The sequence below is a fragment of the Anastrepha ludens genome, chromosome 4, assembly GCF_028408465.1.
Source record: "Anastrepha ludens isolate Willacy chromosome 4, idAnaLude1.1, whole genome shotgun sequence".
NCBI classification, from domain to species: Eukaryota; Metazoa; Arthropoda; class Insecta; order Diptera; family Tephritidae; genus Anastrepha; species Anastrepha ludens.
Window position 1 is genome coordinate 86,878,521 of NC_071500.1, and position 21,086 is coordinate 86,899,606.

Consider the following 21,086-nt stretch of genomic DNA (forward strand, 5'->3'; position numbering starts at 1 on the left):
GTGTGTACAAATATATATGTATGTGTGTGTAAGTACAGTCGTGTGGGAAATGACATGCAAGAATACACACAACTCTGAATAAATGGTTACGTAAATCACTATCAGCAATTTGTATATATTTTATTTATAGCTTGTTTGAGTTCCAAATGAGATTCTGTGAATTCTACAAAACACAATTTCTCAAAATTTAAAAGAAAATATTATATGTTTCAAGGAATTGTTTCTATTGAGCGTTACTGTAAACAAAGATCTATGAATTTTAGAAAAAATGCAATAATAACCAGAAAATTAGTTTTCCAACATTTACATCGAAGAAAATACATTTTATTTAAATTTATTCTGCTTTGTGATGCATAAACAAAAATGGTCGCAAAATTTAATAGTCTTTTCTGTGTATTCTATTCTCAGATTTAAATTAAACTTAAATGGTAAATTGTATCTCTTTGTTGCGTGTAGTTCACCTCGCTCAGTTCCATGAAATCCCCTATTTCATTACATTTTCAGTAACGTGGTGACTCGCTTCACTCCCACTCATTGATTTATATCCCACTCATAACTTGTATTTCATAATTTTTGCTTTACTAAATTTTTTTCTGCCACTCAATGGCGCATTTCGCTTCGCTAAATCACACTTGTAAACAAACGAGCGAAGCACAAGCAAATTATAGTTGACAAAAATATTTTGTATGTACAATACGAATGCAACGAACTGTAAATAACAGTGGCAACAGTAGCAACAAAATTCTCGAAGGATAATTAGAAAAAGTTACACACGAAAAAAAAGCTGGAAACATATATACACATGTACTTATGCATATTACATGCTTTCTCCCAGATGTGTGTACTATACTACTGTTGCCCTGCAGGAAATCCACCTATGACGATTTTCGTTTCTTTCTATCTAAACAAGTGGTGAGATTTGTACCGGAATGACCTAGGAATTGTCTCCTATGACCAGAGCAACTATTACTATTCTTTTCCTTGCCCCGAATTTCCGGGTTCAAGCAATCGGGATCTCGGGATTTTTGCATACCCCAGTCGAGATTTGCATATTAACGTTTTTTATTGATTTCGGGGTATTTTTACTGTAATCCCGAACTTTCGGGATTCTAATACCGAAAATAATTTCAATAAATTTATTGAAAGTTCAATAATTTTTATAAATACTAACATAATTTCGTGTAAGTTGGTATATTAAATATATCAAGAGTTGCTAAATACATATTATTTGGTTAAAAGAAGGTCAAACCAACGTAAACAAATAATTCGTCCTGTAGGAGCTAGTGAAGAGATTAACTCATTATTTTAATTCAAAATACCTTCGCACTTTCAGCGACCGTCGTCTACTGCGTCGAGTGGTGTGCCCAACTAAAACAACCCATCCTCTACTACAGGGCAGGCACCCTTCCTGGAACTAATTTCTGCATTACTTCAAAAGGTTCCAGAACGGCATCCATAGAGGACCGGTTCTATTTACACACGTCTCGGTCACGGTATTTGGAGCCAGTTTTTATGCTAGAAGCTCGTCTTTTTGTGTCTCTGTCTGTGAGATTTGACTTTGTTGCGTTGTGTCGAGGTCTATCTTTTGTTTTCGTCGTACGTCCATTGAGGACGTTTACCTCTTTACCTGCTATTTATAAGTTTAGAAATTACACTATGAAACACGACATCTGAAGCTTTCTTTTAGCACTTTCATTCAGATGTAACCAAATCAAAATAATTCAACCGAAGTTCTCAACTTATAAAACATTAAGGTTAAGTCCCGAAAATTTTGAGTAACCTAAAACCATGAGTTTTGCAAAGTTGTCCGATACTAAATGCCTTAATTGTCACCCATAGCATTATTCTTTTAATAATTCAGAAATATGTATGTGGTTCCTAAGAATAATAAAGGGCCTATAGGCAGAGTCTGTGCCTACCGGTTTTTTTCTTGTAACTGAAAGATATATTTCGTTCTGCTTTTTTCTGCGTAAAAGTCTCCCTCAATGGCTAGGATGAAAGTGCTAACTCAGGTTTTTTTGTTTTTGTCGGGACAATTAAGTCCATTGTACTACACTTGGAGTCCCTTTTAATTTTCTTTAAATCTACCCGATCTCCGAAGAAATCTGAGTAGATCTCGTGGTGCCAAGGAGCCAAGGTGGTCGCTTCTTAACACATCAGTGCCAAAGACCTTAAACCTGATTCGAGCGAAGGCGGGGCAGACGCACAGGAAGAGGTCCGCCCTCTCATCCTCCTCTTTACAAGCTGAGCAGAGTACACTGTCTGAGATGCCCAACCTTTCCATCTGCTTCGCCCACAGAAAGTGGCCCTTCATCAGTCCAACCAGCCATCTGCACTCCCCTCTGCTTAATGACAGAAGGGTTTGCGACAGTCGATCGGACATGACAGGTAACATCAGTTTAGTGCATCTGCAGCCTCTCTCAGCCTGTCAAGCTCGCTTGTGGGTGGTAGTTACCCATTTGCTAACCGTGGCTGTGATGGCCGCAGAAGGGAGTGGCAAAACGGGCTCTGGGCCAAAGAAGTGGGCCTCTTAGCTAAGGAGTCAGAGATCTCGTTTCCCGCGATACCCACGCGTTCCGGGAGCCATGTTAGCATCAGGCTATTATGTCTACCAACATAGTTCAGCCTGGATTTACAGGACTTGACTACCCCTGATGTGGTTGGGAGGTTGTCTAAGGCCATAAGCCTTAAGTGAGAAGTACGAGAAACGTTTTGAGGCGGTACTTTTATGCACGCATTCGAAATTATCCGACATTATCTGCAGAGTAATTAAAAAATCAAAAAAGCTTGTAGCGATTAACATGTACAAAAATGTTAAGGACTTTTCCGAGCGCGACTTGAAGCGAGTGGCGACAAAAAAGCAGGCTAAGATGATTGGCCAACTTTTTAAGCGGGACCATTCTTTGTGACTACGCCAAGCACGATAAGTTCTTGCAAAAAACGGAATAATTGTGAGTATTAACAGCATCGTACGTCCACTGAAGGAGGAGAACATATCCTACATCCCACATAATCAAGACCACTGCTCTCAGAAAAACACATGGAGAAACAACAAAACAAGAAAATGGCGACTGGCCTTCCCAGTCCCCAGACGCCAACCCCATTGCCAACTCCATAGTTTTGTACATACTTTGATGGAAAAAAATTGTATACTTCATGAATATTCGCGGTTCCTTTTTTCTGACACAGAGTGAAGTAGGTATAAAATTTGATCGGTCTTGTGTCGCAGGCATCCCTTTTTCAATAGTTTTGTACCGGTGTTAAAAGCAAAACTGTAACTTGGGACAGGCAAAACATGTTTTTATTTCAATTCAACTTTTCTTATTTTTTTTTTGTTCTCTTAAATGATTTGGCGATTGTGCTTCAACTCATAAACTTAATATAGGTATATATAATTGGCGAATACACCCTCTTTTGGGTGTTTGGCCGAGCTCCTCTTCCTATTTGTGGTGTGCGTCTTGACGTTGTTCTACAAATGGAAGGGCTTACAGTTTCAAGCCGACTCTGAACGGCAGATATTTTTTATGTGGAGCTTTTTCATGGCAGAAATACACTCGGAGGTTTGCCATTGCCTGCTATTAGAAAAAACGTTTTCTTAATTTTGATCTTTCACCGAGATTCTAACCGAACTTCTCTCTCTGAACTCCGAATGGCGGTCACGCACCAATTCATTCGGCCACGGTGGCCGCCCGTTTATTATAATTGACTTGCGACGCTTTAGTATTGAGCACTTGTTGAATGTGAAACAACTATGCGCATCACCTCGTCATACTGACTCGAACCGATAACCTAATCATCACTCAATCCCACGGTCGCAACGTGCGAGAAGGACGATTGTTTGCATTTTCTTTATGACCTCGCAGTTGTCACACTCTACATACCAACATGTGTCGTTACTACCGACGTGACCAGCAAAGTGGTGCGAGATTCATGAAATCATATCTACTATTTGTTTTTGAATTAGAAATCGATTTCATTAATTCAACTTTTTCCTGCAGTGTATGAACTCATTTCATAACTAAACTTGTAAATACGCTCACATGTGCATGTATTCGTGAAATATGCGTGAATAAGCAGCAATAGAAATGATTTGAGCAAAACACCACACAAAATAGTTCCGCCTACGCTATTTTGAGAATTGCGAATTTGAGTTGGAGGGCTTTACAAACTAGACGCGAATTAGACGCTCCCGCTGAGTGGAAGTCCTTATAAAGCTGAATGGGTTTAATTAATGAAATGAGTGAAACACATACATAGATGAGTTGCTGAATAAACAGAGAAATAGATAATTTAAGCATCAGCCATATTTTTGCTGTCCCACTTAAAATTACAAAAAAAAAATATTTACTTTGAATGTAATTTCTGCTATCGTCAACTAATATGCCTGGTAACTTTTACAACCGCTTTTTAATCTGTACACAACTGCTGACGAGGAATTAAGTTATCCCAAAAATTGCAGCATCCATAACTAGTTTCAGGGGTTAAGGGTAGGTAGAGCCCCAAAAAATGACGATTTTCAATAATTTTTTTTACTAGCCAATTGCTTTATTTTATAAATACAAAATAAAAACATAGCATTAATACACTACGTTTCGACTTGACTTTAGCAAAATTAGAAAAATTTAATAATTTTAAAAGTTATCGCCGTTTGTGTGGAGCCCATTTCTCCAAAAGTCCCTTACGGGACAAATCCATGGAGATTCATCTTACATCAATCGGACAAGAGAAATTAGTTTTATTAATAGATTATCTTGTGCCTGATTGAAGCTTTTTTCTTGTTTTTTTTTTCAAAATTAATAATAGCGGCCTCAGGAAATATTTTTCCGAAAAAATTCTTCGATCAGGCACGAGTTTTTTATGTTTTTCAAAAGCAGTATACATTTTTTTGAAATCTACCTGGAGACTTTTAAGTTACAGTGATCACCAGTTCAAAAAACATAGTTTTTAGTTAGTCTTAAAGTTTTCCTATCGGTTTATGTAGAGTTATACGAATTATTTAATTACACTGGGTCATCTATTCCTGTGCCATATAATAGTTTTTCAGCCGTCATAGCAGTCTCCAAAGTATCGATTTGCTGTTGCCTACGTAGCATTCTACCTTCTCGAGTGTTATCGTTAGCACGCTTATCTGCCACTTTCATGGTGCAACGTCCAGCTACTTGCTCTCGAACGCTCCGGAGCGCCCGAACGCCTTTTGTTAATTGTTGAATAACTCGGAAAGGATTTTGTCGGATTCACTTCAAATTTTCGCAAAATATTTTTAAGATACTATACTTTAAGAAATTGCAAAAACAAAACAAATACGATTTTCAGGGCATTTTTTATTTAAGTGCTTTCGAAATATTGCAAAAGTAATAAATAGTGCGCCCAAATATATTCAACATTTACAGGTACATATCGATTCAAACTCGACTCGACATCAGAAGCATTTTCCCAACACTCGATTGTGCTCTTCATGCTGTTTATAGCGTCACAGCACTTTCTGCCTGATAAGTTCAAAAGTATTTGACTGTCAGCAGACAATTTGCTCCACAAATAATTAGATTAACTTTGGAATAAATTATAAAAACAAAAAATTAATTTACTCAACGGCACATGTTCACTAAATAAAATGAATTTCTCTTAAGCCAATAGCCCTGATAGCCAGAGCTTTTTTATTAGATTAATCTGTAATATTAATTATAGTTTAATAAAAAATAATAATGTAGAAAATGTATTTCGAACCGCATTTAGTTCTTCCTTACTTGTTTTTCAATAAAATTCTGCGAATCCTGCTGTGCAATATGTGTACGAAGTTTGGTAGAGTTTTTGTTTGGCTGCCGTTACGCCTATTTTCCAATATATCATTTACTCAACCAAATTCCAGCAATTTTTCTTCAGTAGCTACCAAAACATCAGCATTTTTGTAAATTACCATTACATGCGTGATTATTTATCAAGTCGGCTCGTTTTCAATACCAAGTTGAAGGTTAACATTTGTACAAAGTTTCGCTGAGATATCTCACATTTTATGGGAACTAAGCCGTGCGCTAACAGATAGGCAGGCGTAGCCTAATCGATTCCTTTAGTCATTCCGAACAACATAAGAAAATATTTTATAAAAACGTGCCTCAGTTTCTTAAAGGAAATTGTGCTGACTCAGGTTACTTGCACTTACACGCTTCGGTGCACTACCACCAACATATCACAAACACGGGCAGTAGTAGTGAGTCAGATAACACATCAATACACTGCTTAACTGCGTGTACAGAAACTTCTTACTAACGTCAAAGCACCGTTGGCTTAAGTGTTAGAAACCAAAACAGCAAAACAACAATTACAAGCAATAACAACAAAATAATAATAAACTTACGCCAGCAATACAATGGCATTGGCAAACTTCTCAACTCACCGATCATTATAAATGGAAAGAGTGACGTGACAAAGTGGCTGAGCAAACGAGTCGAAACTAAGCGCAAAAAGACGTACTCTCTTGTACTTGTAGGAATAAGAATTGAGCCATAACCAAACTCACACACTACTCGTCAATCATGAAAGTCATCTCCATCTTTGGACACATCCTACACATTTGTTATTGTCAATTATCTATTGACTCTTGATAATTCGCACATACTTGATATTGTAGTTGTTTTTGTCTTGTGCCAATGGTAGATGGCAATGAATTATCTGCGTAAATAATCTAGAGGCGAAAACATGCAGTATACACATACAAATACATGTATACAGATGTGTGTGCGGCGGCTGATGTCTGGCTATGTTGTCGTGAAGTGAATTGTTGAAGTAAATAGTAGAGCATAGCTGTCCACTGCAGATTTTATTCGAAAGTGTAGAGAGGATTTCCAGGCATTCCACTACAATAAAATTACATTGATTGTTGATTACGCTGGCAGTGACTAATACCTGTCAATAATACATAGTGCGCTTGTCACTGCGCCATGGGCGACGGCCAAAAGGACAGCTATTGGAAATCTCTGCGTATAATGAGGGCACATAATGATACCCTGTAGGAAATGAAAGTGTCAGAAAAGTAAATATAAACTGTTTAAAAAAAAAAGTTTCGATATATAAGTGAAAGTTTCATAATGATAAGGTCATTAGTTATTAAGAGTGTTAAGCACATTTTTTTCTAAATTATTTGTTTATTTTTTTATGAATTTATTAATATTTATTATTACTATAAAAAATTAGAAAATTATACCGACGCACCAATCGGAATTCCACACGACACATTCGACTATTGTTTAAGCATATAGAATAATTCGAATAATTTAAAACGCTTTTGAAGAAATAAAAATTTGCTCTGCGTTATTCCTTAATGTCTTCAAGGAGTTCGACAAAATATGCCACTGTGGGCTACTGAAGAAAATAAATGCGTTAATACCCAAGCGGTACTTCATTGCCCCACGTTCGTATTTAACCAACCGCTTCTTCAGAGTAAAAACAGAATATTCAAATTCATGCCCCAAGAAAATTATATCCCTTTAACATATTTGCTTTTTACATGTGAACTGCCATGCAATCCAAACTGCGTAACAGCTTCTTTTGCTGACGATGCAGCTATTCATTCTATAGGAAACACGGAAAACGCATCGACATCACAACTACAATTAGCGATAAATGAAATATACTACGCCTGGACCAGTAAATGGAATATTAAGGGGTCTCTATGGTCTAGAGCTCGAAAATTTAGGGTAGTTTCAGGAATTTTTTTTTTTACAAAAAAAAAAGAAGAAAAACGAAATGAAATGGCCGAATGAAGGATGCGCAATCAAGTTTGTAACGTACAACGTTAATTTGAATTATTTCTTCGTAGAAATATGTTCAATTTTATAACAAAACCGCATAAACCCGTGTATGTATGGGAACGACTAATTCCGTATCTACTTATACAATTTTAGCTATAAATAAAACCAAGTTAGATAATCATAGCACTGCATCGTCATCATCATAGCATCACAGTTCGGGGTGAACCATTGCTTCCATTACAAATCGCCTACACATCACTCGGTCACTAGCTGATATCAGATATGTCGATAGCTCCAAAGTTGCCTTCAATGTCATCGCTCCATCGTTTTCTTGGCCGGCCTCTTCTGTCGTTTCGTGGATTTGTTTCGAGGATCTTTTTTAGAGTTCTATTGTTGCTCATTCGTAAAATGTAACCATACCATTGAAACCTTTGCGTTTTGATGTACCCGAATACATTTGCACCCCTGATAAATGTGTCTAACTCGACGTTGTACCGAACGCGTTAATTACCGTCTTCAAGTCGTATAGGTCCATATATTTTTCTTAGAGTCTTCCTTTCAAAACGATTTAATTGATCAGTTTTATTGAATTTCAGAACCCAGACCTCGCACCCGTAAGCGAGTGTAGATCTTATGACAGTTTTGTTAATTCATAGCTTCTGATTTATGGAAAGTAATCTCGACTTCATTAACTTTGTATGCGCGAAGTAAGACTTATTTGCAGTTTGTATGCTGTCTTGTATGGCAATATGTAGATGTATCTTTCTGTGAGCTGTCATAGCACTGCAACCATAATGAAATTTTATCGGCAATCCATATTTCGCTAGTCGAAGCTCGTTGATTTAGTAAAAATTGGAATTTAGTGGCTTTCATTCAATGCTGCACTTAAGATTTACATCCACCCTGTCGCTTAAGGAATAAAAAAATCTACTTTCAATTATCACTGCTCTCATTTGATGCAGTTGAGGACTTACGCAATCCAAATACACACAAAAGCTGTCACTATTTAAGTAGAAAATATGTAATATAGAAATTCTTTTCCCCATTTGCTTCAATTCACTTGCAGTTGATTATGATGACTTGTGGACGCCTGTATGCTCATCGTGGTATATCCAGCTTGATTATTGCAGTTGTTGTTGGCATTTTAATAGTGTCGTTTGTCACCACAACTTCCTCATTGGTGCATTTAAGGCTGCTGTCACGCATATTTCAGACCGCAAATTTATGTTTCCATTACTTTTGTTGTTATTGCTTTGGCTTAGTCTACACATTTGCATATGCTATCCGCATTTTTCTTCTTTAGGTACACCTTGTGCTGTATAAATAATTTTTCTTTGATTTATGTTTACTTTTACTTATTTTTACTGCTCGGTTTCGAGAGTTCCCAGTTTGCTTTATGAATTTCCCCATTATGCACTTTACATCTGCTTTTGGTGTTCATTTCCCCATTGTTTCGAATTTCCCCTGATACGCGTGTTTTAATGACTTTTCACTGTCAAAGAGATCGGCGTAATGATTACGCTGTGCATTTCTTCTTCCACGCGATTCCTGTGAAGTGTACGAACTGGTATCTTAGAAAGCATGCAAATACGTAAGCGTTTTGTGATTATATAAGTTTTTAATTTTAATTTTCCAATATAATGTAACGATTTTTTTTTACTTATTTGGAATATTACTAAAATTTTATTAAAAAAAAATTGCAGCTTTTAAATGTGGTCTCTATTGAGCGCTTAGGCGGTCCACTCACCTATGTGGATAGTAAGCATCCACGACTTTTAATTAGAATTTCGAGAAAAAGTGTCCGTATGCAGTTTTATTATTCATAGAATTTTTGTATATAATAATATAATGTAATGCCATGGAGAAGAGAGAGAATCAATTTTTACACGGAGGTATGACGTTTCTTTTCACAAGAATTAGGAATAAATTATCTGTCCGAGTTCTGAATAAAATCAAAGGTTGCTCAGGAATATGCTATATAGTATTAGCACATTCAAGGTAAATTTTATATGGGTTCCGAGGCACCGAGATATTGAAAGAAATTATAAGGACGTTCAGCTAGCAAGAAAGGGTACTAATACAGGGTGGGCAAAATAAGACTTACTACTATTAAGCAGAAATAACTTTTTTATTTTTTGACATATTTATTTTTCTCTTTATGTACAATAGGTTATAATTGAATTGTTGTAAATTTATTATGGAACCCTACAGTACAACACAACGCCTTAAAATGATCGAGTTTTTCTATTCTTGTCAACGATCAATTGTTTTAACACAGCGTAAATAATGTTTTGATGTCGGCTGAAGCGCATTTCCATTTAAATGGTTATGTCAACAAACAAAACTGTAGATTGTGGGGCTCTGAAAATCCAAGGGCACCCATCTAAATATACTGTTTGGTGCGGTGCTATGGCCACTAGAGTTATCGGTCCATATTTTTTCGAATATGAGGATGAAACGCCGGAATCGATTTCAGGAGCTCCTTACAGAACATTGATTGAAAACTTTTTGCGGCCAATGGCGGAGCAGTATCCTAATTTGTGATTTCAACTAGATGGAGCAACTGCGCATACTGCTAGGCAGTAGTCTTGAGTCATTCTTCTTCTTCTTAATTGGCGCGATAAGCGCTTACACAATTTTGGCCGAGTTTAACAAAGCGCGCCAGTCGTTTCTTTCTCGTGCTAACCAGCGCCAATTGGACACACCAAGTGAAGCCAAGTCCTTCTCCACCTGATCTTTCCAACGTAGAGGAGGCCTTCCACTTCCCCTGCTACCACCAGCTGGTACCGCATCGAATACTTTCAAAGCCGGAGTGTTTGTACCCATTCGGATAACATGACCCAGCCAACGTAGCCGCTGGATCTTTATTCGCTGCGCTATGTCTATGTCGTCATAAAGCTTATACAGCTCATCTATCGTCTGCGATATTCGTCGTTGCCAACGTGCAAAGGTCCAAATATCTTCCGCTGAATCTTTCTCTCAAACACTCCAAGCATCACTTTATCGGATGTTGTCATCATCCAAGCTTCTGCGCCATACGTTAGGACGGGCGTGATGGGAGCCTTATAGAGTGTTAGTTTTGTTCGTCGAGAGAGGACTTTACTGCTCAGTTGCCTACTTAGTCCAAAGTAGCACTTGTTGGCAAGAGAGATTCTACGTTGGATTTCAAGGCTGACATTGTTATCGGTGTTAATGCTGGTTCCTAAATAGACGAAGTCTTTTACAACCTCGAAATTATAACTGTCTACAGTAACGTGGGTGCTGATACGCGAGTGCGCCGACTGCTTCTTTAGTCATTAGTAGGTCTTATTTTTCCCACCCTGTATAATAAAGGGAGACAATATTGGAATTCCTATAGCAATTTGCAAATTGAGGATTAAAAATAATATTCTGTAGGAGGCTAAAAGGTCATGGAGAGAAGAAAATACTTGTATTACAAACAGGTTAATTTGGCCGCAAATAGATATGAAAAAATCAGGAGAATTGCTTAACCCCTCAAGAGAGAACATCTCGAAGTTCGTGGCTTGTGTCACCGGCTATTGCCTGTTAAATAAGCACTCTTCTAGGCTAGGAGTGTTTTCGCATGAATATTGCAGAAGTTGTAGAGACGAGGAACAGGAAAAAAAGGTAGAACACTTCCTCTGTAATTGTCCAGCCTTAGCTAGGAATAGGGCGAGGTTGTTCAAAAAATACTCTTCTGACTCCCTTATGGAACTATCCGGTGTTGAGATAAAACCTATTCTGCGCTTCATAAGAACATCTAAATGGTTCCAGGATGAATAAACACCAAAGTTCCCGTGTTACACAGTGGTGCCACAATGAACCTACGTAGGACCTAAGTGAGTTGGCTATTCAGTCAACTGCCACAAAAACTGAACTTAAACTTATCTAACTTTATACTGCAAGTTTCATTTGATTTTTGAAAAGAGTCAAGAGTGTTGTGCATATTCTCCATATGAACAAAAATGGTGTACATTCGTTTTGGGGCTGGATCGATCTTAGATAGGTAAAAGATTAACCTGCCACAATATCCAGCACGTTATTAAGTAAGAGCAACGCAGGTCTTACAAGGCAGCTGAAGCTCTTCACCTGCATTAGATTGAACTTCGAAGACGGCATTCCTGCGGGTGAGAGTTTGTAAAGGTTATAATCCTACTCGAGTTTTATGTTGTTCAAAGGTGATATGTATTCCTTATTTACTCTCCATAATTGATGAAAATTGCAACTGAAAGTAAATGGACTTTCAAAAGTGACCTCTTAATGGCAGTAGTGAACAATTTCTGGGCGGTTCCTCTTTTATATCATCTTTGACATTTGTCAAGTAGACAGATGAGCAATTTTACACGATAGAAGAACAGATTAAAATGATTGAAACTTGTTTTGAAAACTATCGAATAAGAACAACATATCGCAAAATTCGTGATTTTATGAAAATAATCGTCTGCATGAGTTGTTAATTCACATGTTTGTGAAAAAATTTCGATAAACTGATTCTACTGGGGATAGAAAATTGAGTGGCAAACCAAAACTAGTTCTGGTGAGAATATTGCTGCTGTAACGCAACGTGTTGCTGAATAACCTTCAACATCGATATGTCAGTTACAGTGAACTTTTATTGGTGAACATTATTTTTCCTATAAAATTCTTAAGAGCCGTATTTGGTATAAAAATAGTGAGATTTGAAGGAATCTAATTAACTTTTTATATTTTTTGTTTTAAACCAACGTCAAGGCGCGTCTTTTGAAATACACTTTCTAACTTCCACCAAAATATTATAAATCATTGATAGAGACCTCTTACATTTTGTGCCAATTAATTTTCTTCGATGCAATTCACGCATTAAATGTTTTTCTTTATTGGAAAACATGCATAGACCCTTAGCGGAAAAAATTACACAAAATTCATGTAATTTTTTTGTTGCTTCATACTTGCATTGTAGAGAAATTTAATGAAGCTTAGAATATTTTCTATATATAGGTACTGTTTAAAAATTCTAAATTTAGATAACAAATTTGAAAGAAAAAAAGTTTTTAATTGGTCTACTTTTTTTGAAAGTTTAAAACTTTGATTTATTTGGTATATTTTATCAAAGTATTTTAAGTACTTAAAAAACAAAACAAAAAAATAAATTAAAAAATTTAACATGCCCAAAAATCATTATGAATATTGTAAAAATAGTCATTGTACACAGACTTCTGCTTCTAGATATAAATTTTTTTCCATGGCAATAATAATTTTTTTCATGAAAAATTGATTTTTACAAGTATTTTCTACATAATTTTCTGGCTCATGAGAAACCCTGCGTTGAGGTAAAAAATTATTAAAAATGTATCCACAAAATGCAACCGGGAACCATGAGTGTATTTAGGTCAAATGAAGCGGGTCGCTGGAGAGAAAAAACGTATGGTCATGCTAGCCTATTATTGCGACAAGCTCAGTTAATCACGGTGAGGACTGACTACATCGTCCCGATGGTTACTTTCAACAGGAATTTCGCCACACTCTTTCCACCTAAGGAAGAATGGAATAAGGGATTCTCTCTAAACAATTTCGACACTACAGTTAATACGGTTGGCAGTAAAATGGGCTGCGGTTTTGGAGTTGGTATATATTCTCACAGACTTCAAATTGAGAAATCTGTGCGTTTCCCTAATACCAGCAGTGTCTTCCAGGCTACTAATCACAGATTTCTCTTTTAAGGGCAATATCGCTATTCTTTCGGATACCCAAGCTACAATCCAGGCACTGGGTTCGCTACTACAACCTCTAAAGTGGTGGAACAAAGCAGGAATAGCCTCACCATATTGAGTGAAACATTGAAGGTAACGAAAAAGCAGGTGAACTGGCAAGAGGAGGATCTGCCATGAATAACGCTCTTGCAGAATCGGTATTCACACCATTAAGTGCAGTCAAGAGTACAATTTCCCAAAAATACCTCCGAATCGCGGACTGTAGGTGGAAAGTCCAGACGAAATGCAAAATTAGCAGAACGTTATGGCCCACCTACAACCTCAAGCAATCGTCGGCATTAATAAGAATGAAACGACGGGACGTCTGGAGACCAACGGCAGTCATAACTGGCTTTTGGTCTATCGGAGAACAAGCAGCCAAATTGGGTATCCCTACAATACATACTGTCACAGTTGTAAACAACCGGAGAAAAAGGAGACAATCATCCATTTCCTCTGTGAATGCCCTGCTCTATGGAAGGACAGAATGTTAACCCTGGGCCAACCGCTGTTCGAGAATCTCGAACAACTGTCTGGCTTAGACGACAGCAACCTAATAAGATTCTTAAACCGCCCAGACTGGATATAGTCATGCTGTAAGTAATCATTAAACAAGTTGGTAACGAAGATGTGGCAACAAAATGGTGCGGAAGCACTAGTTGGATTTTGGAAGAATCACCACTTTAACCAACCAACCATCCACATATTTCTTGATTTTTATTGAGAATGGACGACCTTAATGCGCGTATTTATGTACTTGGGCTGGATAAAAATGCAAATAAATGTAAATTATGCAGTATTTGCTCATTGACCGTTAAACACTCAAATATAAGGCATGTAAAATATTGATATAGACACACGTACGCGTGTGTGAAATTATGTATCCATATGTCGACTTGACTGTTAATTCTGATAGTTCCATTAAGCCACTTAAGCCGACTGAATAAAATGTATATTTCATTTATGTAGAGTAGCTGCAATGACTGCAAATATGTTTACGTTTGTATATCATACATATTTACGCATTTATATTTACTCATACAATATTCAGTTAGCAATGAGCGCAGCAGAGTGTGCTTGAGTGGGACGCGCAAGCTCAAAGTGCTGTGCTTAAAATCTACTGCGAAGGGAAGGCAACAAAATGAGATAAAAAATAGCAAAACTGAGCGTTCATCTCCTTTATTCTTTGGAAGAGCTTCTGGAAAGTACCCCATCAGATACGTCGAAAGCTGGAAACTTTATTCACCGGAATCATTAATGGCATGCAACAGAAATTAATGAAGAGTCTCGCGCAAGGCAGTGTCGGATTTTGCACATTGGGTATGTATTATTCCCTGCAGGGAAAACCAATACTAATTAAATAAATTTCTGTTTCAGAACTAGTACGTTCTCATCTACTTTGAGTTACTCCACGCCTTATGATGCATGTATCCATTCTTGTCTCCTATCAGAAAATGCTATACATTTTGCGATTGGCCCCTAATGTCAGTTCTGTTTTGACATTTGTGTAGTAAACACATGCGAAATACACGTTAATAAAATATGTTACGCTACACTGCTCCAGAACGCGGAATATTGCTGACTATTTATTTGACCAATAATCGGTCGGTGACTTTGGTACAACGTGAATTTCGTCGCAGGTTTCCTCGCCGTCCAACGCCTACTGGTGAAACACTGCGACGTTTAGCCGCTCGCCTCGAAGACACTGGCACAGCACGAGATGCTGCCAGGCGTGGCAGACCCCGGAGTAGCCGTTCTGCAGAGAATATTGCTGTTGTAGTCGAGGATGTCATGGAAGCGCCGTCGACATCGACTAGACGACGTGCCACGCAAATGGGTATCAGTCGACGGTCTTCACAGCGAATTTTGGTACAAGATTTGAAGATGTTTCCATACAAAGTCCAAACGGTGCATCAGCTGTTAGCTGCTGACCGCCAATCGCGTCTAACATACGCTCAATCCATCTTTAATCACCACCAAGAGGAAGATGATTTTTCATCAAAAATAATCATGAGTGATGAGGCCGATTTCCATCTTAGCGGGTACGTAAATAAGCAAAATTTACGCTTCTTGGGCACTGAAAATCCGCGTGTAACCCACGAAGAGCCATTACACCCGCTCAAAGTCACTGTATGGTGAGCTGTTTTCGCTGGAGGAGTCATCGTACCTTTTTTCTTCGAAGACGTCGCGAGCCAAACGGTTACTGTGAATGGTGAGCGCTACACAGCAATGATCAACAAGTTCTTTTTGCCGTAACTTGATGAATTGGGATTGGAAAACATGTGGTTCCAACAGGACGGTGCAACGGCACACACTGCACATACCACAACCGATATGCTGAAGGATGCATTTCCCGGGCGCCTAATCTCCCGTTTTGACGATTTGCACTGGCCAGCAAGATCGCCTGATTTGACCGCTCTAGACTCTTTTTGTGGGGCTTTTTGAAGTCGCGGGTATATGTCAACAAGCCTCAGACGCCTGCAGCTCTTAAAGACAATATCCGTCAATAATGTGAGGACCTATCGCCGGAAGTTTTGGCCAAAGTGATGGAAAATGCCATAAAAAGGGCTCATATGGCAATCAACTGTGGTGGCGGCCATTTACGTGACAACATATTCTCGACTTGATGTAAAAAAAACTAAAAGACCGAATAAAAATAATCTACAAGAAGAATCAAAGTTTTTCATTTTTGTTTTTAAATTACAGCCAAAAAACATCGCAAGGTTACTTTTGCGCCACCTTGTATATATGTTGGTTTTGATTTAAGTTGGTATGTTATAAAAATGGGTGACGTTTGAAAATGGCTCACTGGCTTTGCTTGAAGTAGTAATTTTATTAAATAAACTCGCTTTCCCTTTCATTTTTCATTTATTTAGTCACTTAATTACTTTTCAGCGGTATCTTGTTTTTGGAACCAAATTTTTCATACAGCAAACCGACCAGATAGTAAGTAGGCCAGGTACAAACAAGAGTATCTGAATATGATTTCTAATTTAGGTAGAACTATCGGCATATTTAGTTTTAAATTTTAGGTTTTTAAAAATTTAGTTTCAGATCTTTAAATCTAAGAGGTGAAAACTAGCTTTGAAAGTCCGAGACTTTTGCTAAGTCATTTATTAAGCCATTTAATGTCTTTTCATTTTTCTTTATGTATCTTTAGATAATTTGATGTTAATTTTTCTTTGAACAAACAGCCAAGAGTACCTCAATGGGACTTCTAATTTAAGTTGAAATATCGGCACATAAATAATTTAGATTTAAAGTTTTGGTTGTTTTAAAATTAAGTTTGCTGTTTTATTGGTGAAATCTGCTTGAGCTCACAAAATAAAAAGAAGAAAACAATTCGATGATACGAGTATTAAAATACTAAATTTAGTCCAGCAATATTTCATTGAATTAGAAAATTTTGATTGAACTAATTCACATGCTTTAAAATTCACTCCCAAAGTATCTCTTTCTCGCTAGAACCAATAGAAGATTTGCTTCACCCTCTCTCCTGTAATTGCAATTAGGTAATTCATGAAAGAAGGTCTTGCAACTCGTTCGAAACTATGAAAAAATCATGCTAATTTCGGACACCGGAGAGTTAGTGTCGCCCCTCCTCCTTTTTCCCCCCTGTTTAGTTCTTTTCCCTCAATTGTTTCTCTGTATGGCATCACAAAGAAAGAAAGAGTAAAATGCTGGGAAAGCTTTTATTTTAACACCCATTGGAGGAAGAAAACGAGGACGCCCACGGAAGAAATGGTTAGAGAACGTCGAATCAGATGTAAAGGAAATGAACGTACACAACTGGAGATGAAGCCATCGATCGAATAAAGTGGAGAAAAATTGTTGACGAATCTAACCATAGACCACCACGGGCTGTGAAGCTAAGAAGAGAGAAGGCATCACAATGGATTATTTGTCCAAGTGGACTCAACGCGTGCGCAGTCATTTTTCATTTAAAAACTCGCATTGGTTTATCTTTGCTTTCTTATTTTTTGGACAATCTGTAGTCTTGAGCTGACGCAGAAGAAATGCAATCGCGGGCAGGCACTTGGAATATTCAACAGCTGCTTATGGAAAAAAAGAAGTATTGCGAACTAGTCAAGATTCCATATTCACTAGAAACTCATTAATTCGATGCAAGTCGAGTTCCTTGCAATGCTATTAAATATACTCATACGTACACATATTTATATATGTATATGTGAGCATTCGCATTGCACATGAATAACTTTTATAGTAATGCATTTTTTGTAATAAAAGGTTATTAATTTATTATTCCTGCCAACGCCAGTAAAATGCATCCACTTCCACGCATTTACAAGCACGCAAATAAAGGGTATTTCAAAAGTGGCGCCTAGCTGTTGGTAGTGAATAACTCTTAGGCGGTACCTTTTTATGTCATCCTTGACATCCTTGAAATTCGTCAAGTAGACAGATTTTACATGGTAAACCAAAATTAAAATTAGTTAAATTAAATTGAAATTATTGAAACTTATTCTGAAAATTGTCGATCTTTAAGAACAACATATCGCAAAATTCGTGATTTTTTTGGTGGAAATGTGTCGGCAATTCAAAGATTGGTGAAAAGATTTCAAGAAAGTGGTTTTGTCGGGGATAGCGCAAAGTGTTGCTGTACAACTTCGGATACCATCGATATCTCGATGTTCTCAACAATTGGGAATTCATGAATCGACTGTTTGAAGGATTTTACTTATGGTGGTGATCGTAATGCATAATTGAATGGTGCCATTTTTCAGATATATTTTTGACGACATAAAGAGCCATACTTTGAAAATATATAGCGAAATTTGAAAGAATCAAAATTTTTATATATTTTATATTAAAGAAACTTCTATCCGCGTCTTTCGACAGATTCTTTTTATTCACTTATGTATGTGTTTTATATTAATATTTTTCACCTACATACCAACATCCATTATGAATAATAACGAAAGGCTATTTTGCATTTTTAAATCTATAATTACGATTTCATTTAAAACTTCGTATTTTAAGGAAATTTCTTAATACATTTTCGCACTCACACTTGAATACACGCATATAAATGCGCATGTAAATGGTTTTCGTAGGAAAAATATGCACTAGCACAAGTTACATGGCTCTTTTCGGGTATGAGACTGACTCCCGCTGTATTTGTGTGTGCTGGACACATATCTGGGGGCCAAAGTGCCTATCAGGCGATGGTTTCAAGAAAAGTGTTTTTGGATTTTTTGCATGCCGACACTAGTATGAAAGTTCCAAAAAAATAATATAAAGAACCTTGAGCAAAACTGAGTTAACCCGTTAATGTCCAGTAACTATAATCGAATCTCAAATTATTCTGAGCTAAAAGCCTACTCGGTCATGACGTTCGAATGGATTCAAACACTTCACCTCTAAATGTATTCGATGCGGTACCAGCTGGCCTCTTCTGCATTGAAAATAGTAGGGAGAGAAGGACTTGGCTTCTCTTGGTGTGTCCTACTGATCCCGCTTAGCATAAGAAAGAAACTACTAGCTTTGTTCAAGTCGGACAAAATCGCGTATGCAGTAAGCCTCGGATCGTACGTTCATATAAAACACTAGAAGCGTGCCTTCCATGTATCACAACTTGGTCGATCTGGTTTCGTGTTTACTTGGAGTATTTCCTTATGCTGGAACCTGGTGTTGCAGACTACCATATATCGGGCTCCGGCGAAGTCGATCAGCCTCTGTCCGTTCCCGGATGCTTCATTGCGCAAGCTGAATTTTTCGCCAAGCACGATTTTTATTTCGTTGCGAGGGCAGCCCTCATAAGAGCCTTCCAAGCGCTCATAGAAGGTATCTTTGGTCGCATCGTCCTTCTCTTCCGTCGGAGCGTGGGTGCAAATGAAAAATTTTAAGTGGCTGGTCCCAAACCCAGCGCACAACCAGCTATCCTGGGAGAGAGAAAGATATAAAAAAATGTAATTTTTTTCTCCACTTTTGGAGTTTTTTAAGAGTATTAAGTGTAACTTATTTTTTTTATTATCAAAGAAATAAAAACTTTAAAAATATATTTTTTGTGTTGTTTCAAAATCCTTTAGACTTTATAAAAAAATGTTGTTGTTGTTAATTTTTTACAGATTTGCGTCTGTGCTTTCATATTGTAATTCACTGCGAGGTATACTTACATTAGTAGTGGCTACCAAAAATCTAAAAGTGTTGGAAACAATTTAATGGCGTACTTCTACCCGTTATCGCACACAGTTTTCGTATGAGAAGGCCCTACAAAAATTTTCCGCGAAATATTTTTGTAGAAGATTTTAACCCGCTAACGATCCCAAAAATTAGATTTGAGATTTTAAGAAATAAGAGTCAAAATTACCAACACGGGTAAGAAGTATTGAGTTAAAATATTTCACAAAAATTTGCGCTATTGAATTTTATTATAAACTCTTGAAAGCAATATTAATGGTAAATGTAGTTCTATGTGAGTATTTTCTAGTAATTTAGATCAAATTGAGAACAGATTAGGAAAGCTTCAATACACAAAAATCTTCAAAAAATAAATAAAATAAAAAATATGACTATTAGGGACAAAACGACGCTATACCGCATTCTTCTTCTTTTTTCATTCAATTTTGTTGCACCTTGTTATTATTTTACATTTATAATTTCTGAGCCATTTAAAACGTAGCGGGGTTTCAAACAAGGCAATCGTTTGTCATACGATTTTTTCAAATTGATGATTGAGAAAATTATTTGCGCATCCAACATCTCCGACACTATTTTCTATAAAAGTGTCATACTGCTCGCTAACGCTGACGATATCGACATTGTTGGCATTAATCAGCGGGGAGCCAGTGCAGCTTCCTCCAGTCCTGAAAAAGAATCCCTTCGAGCGAGTCTTGTGGTAAATGAGGGCAAGACAAAGTGCCTTGGGTTCAACAGGTTGCGATTGAGAATTACGTGTCCGGCGTAGTCAAGAACTTCGTCTAACTAGGATCCAGCACTAACACCCAGCACAACGTCAGCCAAGAGATCCAGCCAAGATGAACTTTTACTAACAGGAACTACTTTGAGCTGCGTAGGCAATTGAAAAGCAGAGCTCTCTCTCGGCGCACGAAAAAAATGCTCTATCAATCACTCATCCTCCCGGTCTTACTGTATGACGCTGAGTTCTAGACATTGACGCACATCTTTGGGTGGATAGTAAGAGCTTTCGAGAGAAAAATTCTTGGTAAGATCTATGGTCCGATTTGCGTGAATGATGTTTACCGAATAAGATGGGCCACGAGCTGTGCGCCGACATCGATCTAATGAAGCGCTGGCTAGGTCACGTTGAATAAATGAACAATAACGCTCCAGCAAAGGTGATGCTATTTTCGAAATGCACTGGTGGAACTCGCAAAAACGGCCGTCCTCATATACGTTAGAAATACCAAATCGACAGCGACCTGATCGCTCTTGATGTTTCTAACTGGCGTCAAAGCGCGCCATGCGGAGGCGATTGGCACAACATTTTGGTAGCAGCCAAGACCGGCCATCGGTTGTAGTTCCCAGCCAAGTAAGTAAGTAATTTTTTAATAAAATAATGGTATTTATCTATCCGATTCGTGAAACAACGTAACATTTCTGAAATTCTTTTTAATTTACCAACATAATT